The 15714-nt window shown below is 42.9% G+C and overlaps 1 long non-coding RNA gene across 3 annotated transcripts in view; it reads right to left on the bottom strand.

The window, feature by feature from the left end:
- The window catches only part of LOC311516126, a 275101-nt gene that overhangs the window by 182001 nt on the left and 77386 nt on the right, over positions 1–15714 (bottom strand). The window contains exon 3 of one of the 3 annotated variants that reach the window (XR_014710334.1): positions 9734–9814. The exons of the other annotated variants lie outside the window; for them this stretch is intronic. This is a non-coding gene — a long non-coding RNA (uncharacterized lncRNA). The remainder of the gene's footprint in view (positions 1–9733; positions 9815–15714) is intronic. 3 annotated transcript variants of the gene reach the window in all.

Consider the following 15714-nt stretch of genomic DNA (forward strand, 5'->3'; position numbering starts at 1 on the left):
CAGCAATTCAGATGTGAGATGATTAGATGTTTGCACCTCCCTCACGATCTTCAGTTCTTCTTGCCTTTCTTTCCCTCTGTGCAGTGTATGGGCTGGTGGGCAAAGTTATTTTGAAAAACTGGTAGATCTGTTAATGCATTGTCCAAAGAACTGTTACCAGTTTATCAGATACCCTAAGCAGTTGAATACTCAAATGCAGCCCTGGTTTAAGCTTGGATGACTTCAACAGAGTTGTGCCAATTTGCAACAAAGGCTGAATCTAGTCTTTTAATTTGGTATGGGAGGTCCCAAGGAACAATCAGATCAGATGACCTTTGTGATGAGGTTGTGGATGGAGATAAGATGGCAGAGAAGAGCTGCTGAAGACTCAACAGAATCTTAAGAAGAATTTCAAAACAAAGTAATGTTCTTCTCGGTCCCATCAGAACAGAGTAGCCTGCAGTGCATTTGCAAAGGGGTAATCCAGCATGCCATATATTGGGAGATTTTCTATGATATGTAAATTCACCAGTCTAAGACATCATTTTCTTTAGAAACCTGAGACATAAGCCCCTAAATCTATGAAGAAAACAAGCTCTTGTTCTCATTTTTTTTTCCAGCTGACACATACTGCATATATTTGCAGAGCTTAAAGCATACTACTAGATGTTTTTCTGGCTTACCCATTCCAACATCTGCCTCCCTTCCCCAGCCACTGTTAGTACGATCTTGCTATAAGCAGTCTGACATCCAGCTCTTCAGAACAGCAAAATTTAGGGATGCAAGATGCATCCTGAGTTCTGCAGCGCTCAGTAGGAAGGTAGTCATTTCCTAACCAGTAAAGGAGCTACTTCTTAATTAATGTCTAGTGAGTGGTGATGCAGCTTTAATTCAGGCAGTAGCAAGACCAGGAAATTCTGTGCAAGCCCTGTCTGCCTTTTGCTGTTTTTCATTCTTGCAGGGGTTTTAAATACTCCTGCCATAGGTACTGTAATAGGCACATGTGAACCCCAGTAATGCAGGGATCTTTAAGGCCCACTTGCTGCTTTATATTTCTATTTTTCTATGTGCTACTCAATATGGAGTCACAGTTAATAACATCTAGGGCCCTAACAAATTCACGGTCCGTTTTGGTCAATTTCATACTCATAGGATTTTAAAAATAGCAAATTTCATGATTTCAACTATTTAAATCTGGTGTAACTGTAGGGGTCCTGACCCAAAAAAGGAGTTGGGGGTGGGTTGCAAGGTTATTGTAGGGAGGGTTGCAGTGCTGCTACCCTTACTTCTGTACTGCTGCAGGCAGCTGTGGGTGGCCAGAGAGCGGCACCTGCTGGCCAGGAGCCCAGCTCTGAAGGCAGATCCACCGCCAGCAGCAGCACAGCGGTAAGGATGGCATGGTACAGTATAGCCACCCTTACTACAACAGCCACCGCTCTCCGGTCAGCCAGCTCTGAAGGCAGCACAAAAGTAAGGGTGGTAATACCACGATCCCCCCTAAAATAACCTTTGACACACACACCCCCCCAACTCCCTTTTGGATCACGACCCCCAGTTTGAGAAACACTGGTCTCCCCCCGTGAAATCTGTATAGTATAGGATAAAAGCACAAAAGATCAGATTTCATGGTCCGTGATGCGTTTTTCATGGCTGTGAATTTGGTAGGGCCCTAATAGCATCATATCTTCAGGTCACTTTGCACCACACTGATTCGTGCATTAAATTCATGCCTTCTCCATCTCCAGTGCATGCATGCTTCCTCTCTTTTTCCTTCTCCTCCTCAGCATGCTTCCTCTCTTTTTCCTTTTCCTCCATTTCTTTTTCCCTTGCTTCCATAGCTCTCTTGTGGGCAGCCTCCCTTTCCTCCTCAGCATGCTTCCATTCTTTTTCCTTTTCCTTTTCCTCCATTTCTTTTTCCTTTGTCTCCATAACTCTCCTGTGGGCAGCCTCTTGGGCTTTTTCCTTTTCCTCCATAGCTCTCCTGTGGGCAGCCTCTTTGGCTGTTTCCTTGGTTTCTGTCATGTTTGCCTCTGTTTTTAACTAACTTTACACCCGAGAGTTAGAACTAAAACAAACAAAAAACTTGGCTTGTCAAAACAAAAATAGGCTGTGTTGTAACTGGATACCTATGTTCTCTGATAGTGGTTGTCCGCCTGCAGAAAAATCTTTAAAAAAAAACCCCTAACACCTTTGTCTCCAGGCAAATAGATAGAAAACCCCTCTAGTTGCTCTTAGCTAAAAAAACCTCTTCAGGTCTGTGAAGACTTGTGAATTTCCCTGGAGGAGGTTAACTACCCTGCCTTTAGGTAGAGAAAACTCCAGCTCACAAAAGACAACTACCTTTTGTCTCTGCTCTGGCCCCCAAGCAGAGACAAAAAAAACAAACCTCTAACTGCTTTCAGTTTAAAACCTGCTTTCCAGCAGCCCAAAGGAAAAAAAAGAATTTCCTTTTTAAAATCTGTGCTTCTGGTTCAAAAAAATCTCAAATTGATCTCAAAATGATTTCAAGTTAATCCCACCGCTCTGCCACCATGTCAAGGTTCCTTCCTCACTCTGAACTCTAGGGTACAGATGTGGGGACCTGCATGAAAACCCCCCAAAGCTTATTTTTACCAGCTTAGGTTAAAACTTCCCCAAGGTACAAACTATTTTACCTTTTGCCCCTGGACTTTATTGCTGCCACCACCAAGCGTCTAACAAATATATAACAGGGAAAGAGCCCGCTTGGAAACGTCTTTCCCTCCAAAATCCTCCCAAACCCTACACCCCCTTTCCTGGGGAAGACTTGATAAAAATCCTCACCAATTTGCATAGGTGAACACAGACCCAAACCCTTGGATCTTAAGAACAATGAAAAAACAAACAATCAGGTTCTTAAAAGAAGAATTTTAATTGAAGAAAAAGTAAAAGAATCACCTTTGTAAAATCAGGATGGTAAATACCTTACAGGGTAATCCGATTCAAAACAGAGAATCCCTCTAGGCAAAACCTTAAGTTACAAAAAGACACAAAAACAGGAATATACATTTCATTCAGCACAACTTATTTTATCAGCCATTTAAACAAAACAGACTCTAATGCATATCTAACTGGATTGCTTATTAGCCCTTTACAGGAGTTCTGACCTGCATTCCTGCTCTGGTCCCGGCAAAAGCAACACACAGACAGAGAGAACCCTTTGTTTCTCACCCCCTCCAGCTTTGAAAGTATCTTGTCTCCTCATTGGCCATTTTGGTCAGGTGCCAGCGAGGTTATCCTAGCTTCTTAACCCTTTACAGGTGAAAGGGTTTTTCCTCTGGCCAGGAGGGATTTTAAAGGTGTTTACCCTTCCCTTTATATTTATGACAGGGGTGTCTTTGGTTTATTCACTTAGATCAGTAGTCTCCTGCACTTCTTAAGTTTTCTTCTATCAGAACGTAAGCAGAGGGACAGATTTCCAGTTCCTGACCCTAACATGCTGTGTGGCCTCCAGTGGAGATTAAAAGAACACTGTTGTCTGGGGTTTCTCCACCAGAATTTTAACATTTAAAATCAGCTGCATTAGACACAGATAAACACACAATAAGTAACTTGACATGCAGCCTGACACTCTAAGGAGCAAGCAGGTCCACCAGTTGCCCACAATAAGAGAACATTCCTAATCACAGATATTGAATAATTAACTCTACAGCATCCCTGCAAGGCAGTGTTCCCCATTTCACAATTGGGGAAACAAGTAGAAAGGTTAAGCAATTTGCCCAAGGTCACAGAAGGAGTAATTGTCAGTGCAAGCATTACACCTCAGGAATTTATTGCTTCAGGTCCTAGGTGCAAACCATAGGATCAGTCTCTCTGGCACTCTAGCAAATAGAGCTGCTTATTCTTCCAATAAAATATTAAGCCAAATATTCTGACCTTTTCCAGTTTTATCAGATGAAGCATTTTCTTAACTACACATAATGGAGGAGGGGAGGAAATAGCAGACTGGAGCTAACATGCTCAGTGCTTGTATAAGAGGATTTTTCCTTGACCCATTTATGGATCTCTTATTAGCTGGCCTACTACAATAATGGGCTGAGGATTCAATGACTAGAGGAAGGCTTTGCAAACTTTGTTTTCATGCAACAGTAATAAGGAACTTGTATTTTGATGGCAGCGGCAGCGTGGGTGGATTTATGTAATTTGCAGTGTCCCACGTGCCTCAGTGGTGTGTTGATTTGCTTATAAAAAAATACTATAAATGAGCTGTGATTCACTGAAGCTAGCTTATGGAAATCTTCTGAAAGGTGATATGCAAATTTCAATACCTTTTTGCCTATTTTAATTATTCAGTGGTCCCATGGATTTCCTGATTATCAATGGAGAGAGAGAACTTCTGCTCCAAAAGTATGTCTACTTTTTGCAGCAAAGGAGAATCCCCTTTAAATTTGCTACCATTCAATCTTTTATCCTCTTCGGAGTCTAGTTGCTAGAGTACAACAAGTTCAAACGCTTGAGAAGGTTTGACATTCCATCCAGCAAAGATCAGGGATTCTTGAACTTTGTAAATGAGGAGACCCAGCAATGTGTGACCAGCTAACGAATGACAAAACATTGTTCGATTTGCCTTATTTTAACCGTGTTTCAGTTATGTATACACTAGTGCTCAGTAACTTACAATAAGAAGAGCGCGAAAATGCGGGGTAGAGCATCTTAAATTGCTTTGGAAAGTCCTGCAAATGGCATGAGAGGTGTCTGCTGGATCATTCACTAATATTTTTTTAATCAAATCAATAAAAAGCTTCCTATATTTACTTACTTCATTTAATGACAGGGAACAGATTGCTGCTTGTTTAGAGCAGACAACAAGGTTATGTGTGTGTTTTAGGGTATGTCTACACTACGAAATTAGGTCGAATTTATAGAAGTCGTTTTTATATATTCAAGTGTGCGTGTCCCCACAGAACATGCTCTAAGTGCATTAACTCGGCGGAGTGCTTCCACAGTACCGAGGCAAGCGTCGACTTCCGGAGTGTTGCACTGTGGGTAGCTATCCCACAGTTCCCACAGTCTCCAGAAATGAGATTCAAAAGTTTGCGGTTCTTTTCCTGTCTACCTGGCCAGTGCATCTGAGTTGAGAGTGCTGTCCAGAGCGGTCACAATGGAGCACTCTGGGATAGCTCCTGGAGGCCAATACCGTCGAATTGTGTCCACAGTACCCCAAATTCGACCTGGCAAGGCCGATTTAAGCGCTAATCCACTTGTCAGGGGTGGAGTAAGGAAATAGATTTTAAAAGCCCTTTAAGTCGAAAATAAGGGCTTCGTCGTGTGGACAGGTGAAGGTTTACATCAATTTAATGCTGCTAAATTTGACCTAAAGTCCTAGTGTAGACCAGGGCTTGGTGGACAAATAACAAAGGCTCTGTGGTCCAGAGATCACAGTTTTGGGAACCACTGCAGTAGAGAGTGGTGGTACTCAGTGGTATTCTAATGGTCTTGTGCTCTTGCCTATAATTGTTGTTTAGCAGCATTCTGGACCAGACAGAGATTCCCTGCCATAGCTTGTAAATTCATTCCAAGATGCAGGACATTCCAATGGTTGAGTCAGGCAGTTGTGAAAGTGTGACTCACACCATGTCTATCAGAACAGGATGCAGTCTCCTGTCCAGCTGCAAGTGGATGACAACATTTCTAGTGGCTGTTGCTATTTTGCTCTTTAAGATCAGCAAGGAGTTCAGAAAGACCCCCAAACGGTGCACCCCGTTGATGACCTGTGATTTGACTCCTCAGCAACCACCGGTGATAGCTTTTCCCATTGGCATCGCCTCTTTACTTCTGGGATTCAGTCAGCTGTTCTTCACACATGTTCTGCTTTCACATAGACACTGCGATAGCTGGGAGGTGGTTATTTCTGCACCTGCTAAGAAGGACATGCACAGCTGTGCATTACCCGTGTACTGCTGGCAACTGAGACCCTGGCATCTAACATTCCATCCTAGTCATTTTAAGTGAATGTTGACTAAGAGGAGGAAAAGGATCCCAGCAGCTGAGAGCTCAGGTGGCTGAAGTGCAGATGCTTATCAAACTGTCTGTGTTTGGTCTAAAAGGAAGGGCTGTTGCCGTCTTAGTGCACTTCCATTTATCCCCACAAGACCTCTAAGGCAGGTCAGCAGCAATGTGTGGGTGACTACGTACGACATACCTGCAGTATCAGCAGGAAAAATTGAACCAGGAACAGAGCATACCATCATGTAAATCCAGCGCTCTTCAATAATCAGCAAAGGTGGTAAAAAACAAATACATGAGTTAAACTGCTCTATAGGTCTTGGGTCTCAAAATGATTCATTTAGAAAGCATGGCACAGCAGATGGTGACAATTCCATTCTCAGGGCTTTTCCTCTGTGAGGCTGTCCTTGAGAGCCAACGTGTTTGAATGTTCTTGTGAGAACTATCTTTTATTGGACCAACTTCTGCTGGTGAGAGAGACAAACTTTCAAGCCACTCTCTCACCAACAGAAGTTGGTCCAATAAAAGGCATTACCTCCCCCTCCTTGTCTTCCTAATATCCTGGGACCTGAAGTGGCTATGACAACACTGCATACTTGCGAGAATTGTCTTTTAAGGAAAGGGTGTTTGTGAGATTTTATAGAAATGGCAACCCATTGCTTTTGAATCCCTTACTATGTTTAATAAAAGGTAGCTTTACCCTCAGACAGCTTTTTTGGGAATGTACAATTAATTAATTAATTAGAATTTTTTACCCTGGAAAGGTCAGGTCCAGCACACCATTGATTTTCTCCAATTTTGCCTAATCTGACTCTGGCACAAGGCTTTCAAGTGACTTGCTTGAGGTCTCACAGTGAATTCTGACTTTATTAGCACTAAAGATGCTCATCTCTTTCAATCCTGTGCTCTAAATGCTAGGCCATGTGACCTCTTCGCTTGCATAGTATTTCCTGACAAGATGACTATTAAGTAACATCAAAGCTCGTATTTCCCTACCGCAAAAGAAAATGAGGTGCAGCAATGTCCAAGGAAAGCAACATATCTGGCTCCAGTAGTATCAATTATTTCAACTCTAGGATCAGATGGTTCCAGTGGAAGTGCTCAGATATGAAATACTAGTATTATGCAGCTGCCATGAAAATGGAGGCAGAGAGTCTCTACAGAGGTCTGTAGCTATATCGAGTGAGTCAAATTTTTGGCTTACTGTGCTAGAATATCAACACATGAACTAGCACTTCCTTCCCTGGAGAAGAATAAAATGTCTTTTGTGTTCAGGATGGGTTCAGATCGTATTTTAGAAGGAAGCCAATCACCAGTTGATTAGCATAGCAGTGAATACCCTACCAACAAAAAAATGCCACAACCTGGGAATTTAGCTATGTACTCTCTCTCTCTTAGATAACACGCTGAAGTGACCTGTGTCTTGAGGCATGGGGTAGTGGGAGAGAGAGATTAGCTCCTAAAATGACAACATATTAGAAAAAAAAGAGGCTGATATAGAAACATTTTATTTGATTAAATTTGGACAATTTTCTTTCAGTAAAATAATATTTTTGGAGTGAGGTCAAATATGTGCTTTCATTTTGGATTCCCAAGTATACACTTTTCACCCCTAGACTAGTTGTAAGAAGCCATTTCTGGTTGGACTTCCTGCCGTGAGCAGTAAATTTTCATTACCTGATGTATGTATAATCAAATAGATAAAGAACTACATTAGGTAATGAGATACAATATGAGCAGAACCCTGGAATGTATACCTCACTTCAAGGCTAACTCCTGTGGCAAGAGTTTTTGTGGCTTTTGGGGCAATGAGAACATGTCTCCCATCCACAATGCTGCACCTTCAATCAAACTTCATCTTGATTGCTGAACTGCAGGAGCACTGAAGGCTATTCACAAATTCATGGTCAGGTGAGCACACTCTGGACAAGGAATGTATGGAACGCTTTATGTGGGAATACAGACTGGCCCAGAGCCTGGGCTATGGTTGAAGAGTGCACAGCACAGAGGGTAGCCTGTGCAGTTCCCTCATCCTGGATTGACTGTGTGTGGTCCAGTCCTCTGGCATAATTTAGAGAAGCCTGCAGTTGCAAATGACTCAAAGGGACTGAAACAACAAGTGGGGATTGGCAGGATATATTGATTCCTGGCCACAACACTTACACCAGTAGAAGTGGTGGGGAAGGTAGGATAGGATTTTCTGTGCCATCTCTATGCTATCAGAAGATGCCCACGCACCTCCCATGGCCATTTAAACCAGACTTAGGGTTACATTACACTGGAGGATCTAGGCCTGTGATTATCATCTTACTTCTAATGTACTTGAAAAGAGTTTGGAAAAAAAATACACCTCCAGAGCCAAACAAAATGAAGTTGGTATTTCAAGCTTAGGAAGCATGCGTTACTCTTCAAGCACTTGTTTAAGGATGGTGTGTGATGTCAGCATTATGAATCACATCACATCCCCTAGCACATCACCAGCTGCAACACCCCTGTTAAGTTGGCAGCTGGAAACAGAAACAAGAAAATAGAAACCTAAAGGGTTGAAATGGGGGGTTTAAAAGAATTAATCTGAATTTGTTCTGAGAGACTTGGGACTAGATCCCGACTACTTCACTATAAGTGTGCAGGAATGGTGCGGAGGCTTAAGAGAGACCTTTCCCTGCACTTGTGCATTCACACACACAAAAAGGGCAGCCATGATGGTGGTGCATCTATTCTATGGGCTACATTCAGAATTTGTGGTGCAGTAGTATCTGTATGGGCAGTATGAAATACCAAATGTGGTTTAGCATCTGGGAAGGTCGTGGCAGCAGTGGGAAGAGGAATTACACTGAGGGTGGTGTAGGGAACAGGCAGAAAGGCTGACAAGGATGCTGCTTCAGGGAAAAAGGGCGTGGTTGGGTTCTGGGTAACAGGGACACTTGAAAAGCTGGTCCAAGGTGTTATAAAAGTGCAACGAGTGGTGTAACAAAGTCAGATATGTTGGCTCTAAGGGAGCATAAAGAACAATGAAACAGAAACAAGCACATTCAACATGGCTCAGGTAGCCACTGCATCATAATAAAACTATAAAGGCATATTTCAAAAGCAAGTAATCCAGTGTCAGTGGGCTGGCACAGTGCTTTGTATTTAAACTGAAAAGAAGGAAGCCGTGTAGAACACAGTATCCAGGCACATCTTTACTGGAGCCTTACAGAAGCTGGTGGGTGGCAAACTCGCCAAGTGCATACACTTAGACATACCATAGGATCTGCGGTTGCTGTTGACAGCTACAATTAAAACCATTAGTGAGCAGGAGCAAGGGAGGGGAAAACCAAAACCAAATCCCAGACTGCTGATTTAAATGACCTAACTTTAGTCACCTGACCCTGCAATCAAATGTGCTCTTTCCTGCCTGCAGACTCCTTCTGAGTGTGTTAGTGAGGGCACCCACTGCTGAGGGAATTGACTAACACTGCAGTGGGCTATGTTACAGACAGACAGCAGTAACTGGGGAAAAATACATTCTCACCTCCCTCCCCCACACCAGTTTTATGTGATTTGGATGATCATAAATTATTCCTGTCTAGATGAATGTTGAAAACACCCTCCAGTAAGTGTAATTTACTACATTATGGCCTGTTAACAACATAGCTTAATAAAACAAAAGCAGTAGTTTCCAGCAAAAAGCAATATACAATATGTAAGGTAAGCACAAGCAACACAGAATAACTTTGATTTAGAGTTCATTGTGCTTCTGTACACCACATCAAGAGGAACACAGTATATTTAGGGATATCATCCTAACCTGGATGAGGAATGGCGACACGTTTTCATTTCCCAGTCTAGGCTAAGAACTCTGCAGTCATAATGAAACATGCTGTCACATCTGTAAAGGTAACAAAATGCATTTTAAATATAATGGCCTAATTTTCATTTACACTAAGGCCCCTTTAAAATTGACCTGGCAGTGTAAAGGGGAATTTGTTGTAAATGAGATTAAAGGCCTGTGTGTTCCCATTATGATTCCTTATTTAGCCCATTTTGTAACCAAACTCTTTTAAAATAAAAATTGCAACAGAGCCATCTTGAATTTTATACCTACAGATTTGCAGTCTGCTGCTCATCAGCAAAAATTTCTTGTGACTATGACACGTCGAAGCATGCGGTGCATGTTTTTATTTCCAGATGCCAGACACTTCAGGTCTGCCATTGGCAGATGGGCTCACATTTGGATTGCATTGATATCACTGTGATATACACTGCCAGTATGCCATTACAACAGCACATTGCAATGCAAACTCCTATATACTGATGCATCACAGCATGACACTTGTGGTGTCTATTTAGATAGTGTCTGAATTCTGTTGCCTATTTACACAGCTCCTCAGACTTTTCTGTTCCCCCAAGTCTAATCCAATGTCCATGATAATTCTTGACAATAGCACCCATAATAGAACCTATAGAATCTGTTCATACATTAATTTCCCTGCTACTGTAAGTATATTCCAATTTGTTATTACAATATCAAAGTTCTTGTTTAAGACACACCATTAACTTGAAATCTAGTCCGTTTAAAAAATACATAAAAAATTCTATGTACTATACCTACCCGAGTCCCATGCCAATCGATGTGTGTGATTTTTAAAAACAAACAAACATTCTGATCTACACAGACAGACAAGGAAAAATGACTGACAGTGCTGTCAAGTATACAAAGTAACCAACTGAAAAAACAGAGAAAAGTAATGCTTTGTCATAAACCTGGTTTAGTTTTAGGCATTTTAGATGTTACTTGTAACAACAGCTGGTACAAACTTTTCAGAAAGAGTACAATTTTTGAGTTGATGTTCCTTTAAGCATCTTTCCTTGCCTAATAATGAAAAACAGATATGGGGCTAAATTCTGAGCACAACAATGTATATCTAGAATAACTCTACTTAAATCAATGGAATTTCTCCAGATTTATAATGGCATAATTGGAAGAAGAATCTGGACCATCAAATGCATGGTTTTTATTTTTTAGCGATAACAAGAAAATGTCTGTGATGGCAAAAGTTAGTATTTGGAGTAAAATCCTGCTAAAGACATTTGAAAAAATCTTGTTACTCACTGTCTCACACTCAGATCATTTTGAAAATGAAACGCTATACAAGCACAAAAAGTGATTATGTTACTTGCAGCCTCAAGCTATTCTGACTTCATTGAATGCCTTACAAGCAGCTATTGTTCTTGGAGATAGCCCGAGACTTGCTTCCCAAGATAGTCTTGCTGCAAGAGAAAGAGAGAGTCTGATACATCAGTTTAGCCATCTTTAGTAGTATTTAGTATGAAATGTGCAGTGGGTGAGAGAGAGATGGAAGAAAACAGTCCTGTCATGTGACTACTGTTGACCTATTTATACTCTGGGCCCAAGTATCTAGGCCCTACTGATGAACCGCTCTAACCTGATCCCTGACTCCACCTCCAACTTCCAAAACCTCCTTACATCCCACGCCATGAAAAACAAACTTCCCTTACTTTGGTCTTTTTGTTCCAGATTGCAAAAAACATATTAGATCATCCCCTACAATTTTAGGTACAAAGCCCAGTGCATACATGCTGCTAAGATAAATGCCTTAGAAGTGATTATAAATATATCTCAACAAACCTTTTGAGTGGAGTATTGGAGACAAGAATTTCTTGATTTCTACTGTAGGCCTGACCCAAAGCCTACTGGAGTCATTGGAAAGTCTCTCATTTGATTTCAGAGGGTTTTGGATAAGCCTCTGTGTATATTTTTGGGTGAGGAGCAAACAGACAGTCTATCACGTGAGAAAGAGAAGGTGGGGGAGGGAATATATATTATTGGATCAACTTCTGTTGGTGAGAGAGACAAGCTTCTGAGCCACACAGAGCTCTTCTTCAGGTCTGCGTGGCTCAAAAGCTTGTCTCTCTCACCAAGAGACGTTGGTCCAGTCAAAGATATTACACTATAGGCCTGAAAAACAACTGAGGCCAAAGCTCTCCTAGAGACGAGCATTTCTAGGAATGGGTGAGCAGATGCCTCAGTGTTTCTTTTCTTGGTTTAGATTTAAGTCAATGAACAGACTACACATACTGTATCATAAATCAGATCTCTGCTTGAACCAATAGTTCACACTAATGCTTTTGATCTGGAAAACAGTAAAATGCCTCTGGAATTTTGTTTTGTAATCTGCGACATCATGGCAGCAGAAAATGAAAACAAAGTGGCAAAACATGACAAGGGAAAATGTGATCTGTAGAAAAACGGAAGAGTAACCCCAACTCAGATTTTGTTTTCATGTTGTTTTCAAATCACAGTCTGCAGAACGGCTTGTTATTATGTTCAGCCATCCTTGATGAGCAGTTTCAGGTATTACACTATACTACCTCTCTAACGCCTCTCCCAGTAGGATTCATTTGAAGCAATTATATGAATATTATATTCTTACAGGAGCGCAGTCAGGCATGCAGGGACAGAAAACCAATCCACTGGGAAAAAACCCACCACACCCAGCCCATACATCAGAGACATGAGCGAATGAATATTTATTTTGTTCATGTGAATTGGAGGGAAAAATAACACCATAAGGGTGTGGTCTGTGGCTTGCAGATGCAGGAAAATAAAATGGACGAAGTTTAAATGAATGGATCAAAGCAGTAACAAATAGGGATAATATCCTGAGTAGTTAGCAAACATGGTACAAAAAATACTAAACCTACAAGGGCCTGTTCTCATTTACACTCAGGACCCTTTGAACTACTCTGGCGTGGAAAGGGGCCTTAAAGTGATATAAAGGAGAGTGGTGCAAAAGGGCATTAGTGAAAATGAGAATTAGGCCCATAAAAACATAATAGTTTAAAATTTAATACTAATACTCAAGAGTTGTGCCTCTGTATGAGAATCATTCTCTAAGACAACAGAGCAGGGAGTTGAATCAAAACTGCAAATGGTTTATTTAACTCAGGGAGCAGGCTTGAGTTACCAAGGTCATTTGTTGGGGTCTGTTCCTCATGCAGAACCACAGAGCAAGAAACAGAACCTGCTACCTAGCTCTGCAGCGAGCTGCTTATTGGGGATTTCTGAACTTCAGTGGACATACCCATGAAAGCCCCTCCATTCACTAGACTTGCATGCATTCACACAGAATTCATCTGTTTGCGTCAACTCCAGACAGCACTGAAACGGCTCATCATTCCAATCAACCCAGAATGTGTTCCTCTGATTCTGCTCTGAACTCGTTGCTAAATTCAGTGCAAAGGACTAGTCAGGAGAGAATGCATTTTCTAAGTAACATTCCATGGAAGAGTCATCAGAACTTATTTAAACCTCAAAAAAATGGGTTAGTCTGGGTTTGATGCAGAGGGGCTCTGGTTTAATCCAAACCAGTTCACCCAACCCTACTTGAAAACCTTTGTGACTGCCCCCAAACCAATCAGCACAGTGATTAACACATTGTGCACTGCTGTAGTTTCTTCCATAGGAGGATCTAAGACAGAGGTGGGCAAACTACAGCCTGCGGGCCCGTCCTGCCCAGCCCTTGAGCTCCTGGCCAGGGAGGCTAGTCCCTGGCCCCTTCCCTTCTATCCCCCCTCCCCCGCAGCCTCAGTGTACCGCGCTGCCAGCGCAGGAGGGGGCTGCACTGCGGGGACAGGGAAGAGCAGGAAGGGAGGCTCACCTGCAGCCTCAGCAGGTGGGCGGTGCAAGAGTGCGGCGAATGCGGGAGGAGGGCTCAGGAGGAGCACCGGACGGCTGCGCAGTTTACAAGAAGTGGAAGATTGAACAAATGACCAGGGATGAGTATAAAAATATTGCTCGGGCATGCAGGAGTGAAATCAGGAAGGCCAAATCACACCTGGAGTTGCAGCTAGCAAGAGATGTTAAGAGTAACAAGAAGGGTTTCTTCAGGTATGTTAGCAACAAGAAGAAAGTCAAGGAAAGCGTGGATCCCTTACTGATTGAGGTAGGCAACCTAGTGACAGAGGATGTGGAAAAAGCTAATGTACTCAGTGCTTTTTTTGCCTCTGTCTTCACGAACAAGGTCAGCTCCCGGACTACTGCACTGGGCAGCACAGCATGGGGAGGTGACGACCAGCCTTCTGTGGAGAAAGAAGTGGTTTGGGACTATTTAGAAAAGCTGGATGAGCTGCATCCGAGAGTGCTAAAGGAGTTGGCGGATGTGATTGCAGAGCCATTGACCATTATCTTTGAAAACTCATGGCCATCGGGGGAAGTCCCGGACGACTGGAAAAAGGCTAATGTAGTGCCCATCTTTAAAAAAGGGAAGGAGGATCCTGGGAACTACAGGCCAGTTAGCCTCACCTCAGTCCCTGGAAAAAATCATGGAGCAGGTCCTCAAGGAATCAATTCTGAAGCACTTAGAGGAGAGGAAGGTGATCAGGAACAGTCAGCATGGATTCACCAAGGGCAAGTCATGCCTGACTAATCTAATTGCCTTCTATGACAAGATAACTGGTTCTGTGGATTAAGGGAAAGCAGTGGACGTGTTGTTCCTTGACTTTAGCAAAGCTTTTGACACTGTCTCCCACAGTATTCTTGCCAGCAAGTTAAAGAAGTGTGGGCTGGATGAATGGACTATAAGGTGGATAGAAAGCCGGCTAGATTGTCAGGCTCAACGGGTAGTGATCAATGGCTCCATGTCTAGTTGGAAGCCGGTATCAAGCGGAGTGCCCCAAGGGTCGGTCCTCGGGCCGGTTTTGTTCAATATCTTCATAAATGATCTAGAGGATGGTGTGGATTGCACCCTCAGCAAGTTTGCAGATGACACTAAACTGGGAGGAGAGGTAAATATGCTGGAGGGTAGGGATAGGATACAGAGGGACCTAGACAAATTGGAGGATTGGGCCAAAAGAAATCTGATGAGGTTCAACAAGGACAAGTGCAGAGTCCTGCACTTAGGACGGAAGAATCCAATGCACCGCTACAGACTAGGGACCGAATGGCTCGGCAGCAGTTCTGCAGAAAAGGACCTAGGGGTTACAGTGGACGAGAAGCTGGATATGAGTCAACAGTGTGCCCTTGTTGACAAGAAGGCCAATGGCATTTTGGGCTGTATAAGTAGGGGCATTACCAGCAGATCGAGGGACGTGATTGTTCCCCTCTATTCGACACTGGTGAGGCCTCATCTGGGGTACTGTGTCCAGTTTTGGGCCCCACACTACAAGAAGGATGTGGAAAAATTGGAAAGAGTCCAGCGGAGGGCAACAAAAATGATTAGGGGACTGGAACTTATGAGGAGAGGCTGAGGGAACTGGGGATGTTTAGTCTACGGAAGAGAAGAATGAGGGGGGATTTGATAGCTGCTTTCAACTACCTGAAAGGGGGTTCCAAAGAGGATGGCTCTATACTGTTCTCAGTGGTAGCAGATGACAGAACAAGGAGTAATGGTCTCAAGTTGCAGTGGAGGAGATTTAGGTTGGATATTAGGAAAAACTTTTTCACTAGGAGGGTGGTGAAACGCTGGAATGCGTTACCTAGAGAGGTGGTAGAATCTCCTTCCTTAGAAGTTTTTACGGTCAGGCTTGACAAAGCCCTGGCTGGGATGATTTAATTGGGGATCGGTCCTGCTTTGAGCAGGGGGTTGGATTAGATGACCTCTTGAGGTCCCTTCCAACCCTGATATTCTATGATTCTAAGCGGCGCTTAGAAGGGGAAACCGCCGCTTCTCTCCAGCTGCGCAGCTGCCCCTGCTCCTCCTGAGTCCTCTGCCCATGTTTGCAGGGCCGCATTCTGAAAGGGGCTTTAGAGGGGGGTTGCATAAGGGG

Source organism: Lepidochelys olivacea (assembly GCF_965140295.1).
Source record: "Lepidochelys olivacea isolate rLepOli2 genome assembly, chromosome: 2".
Classification (NCBI taxonomy): domain Eukaryota; kingdom Metazoa; phylum Chordata; order Testudines; family Cheloniidae; genus Lepidochelys; species Lepidochelys olivacea.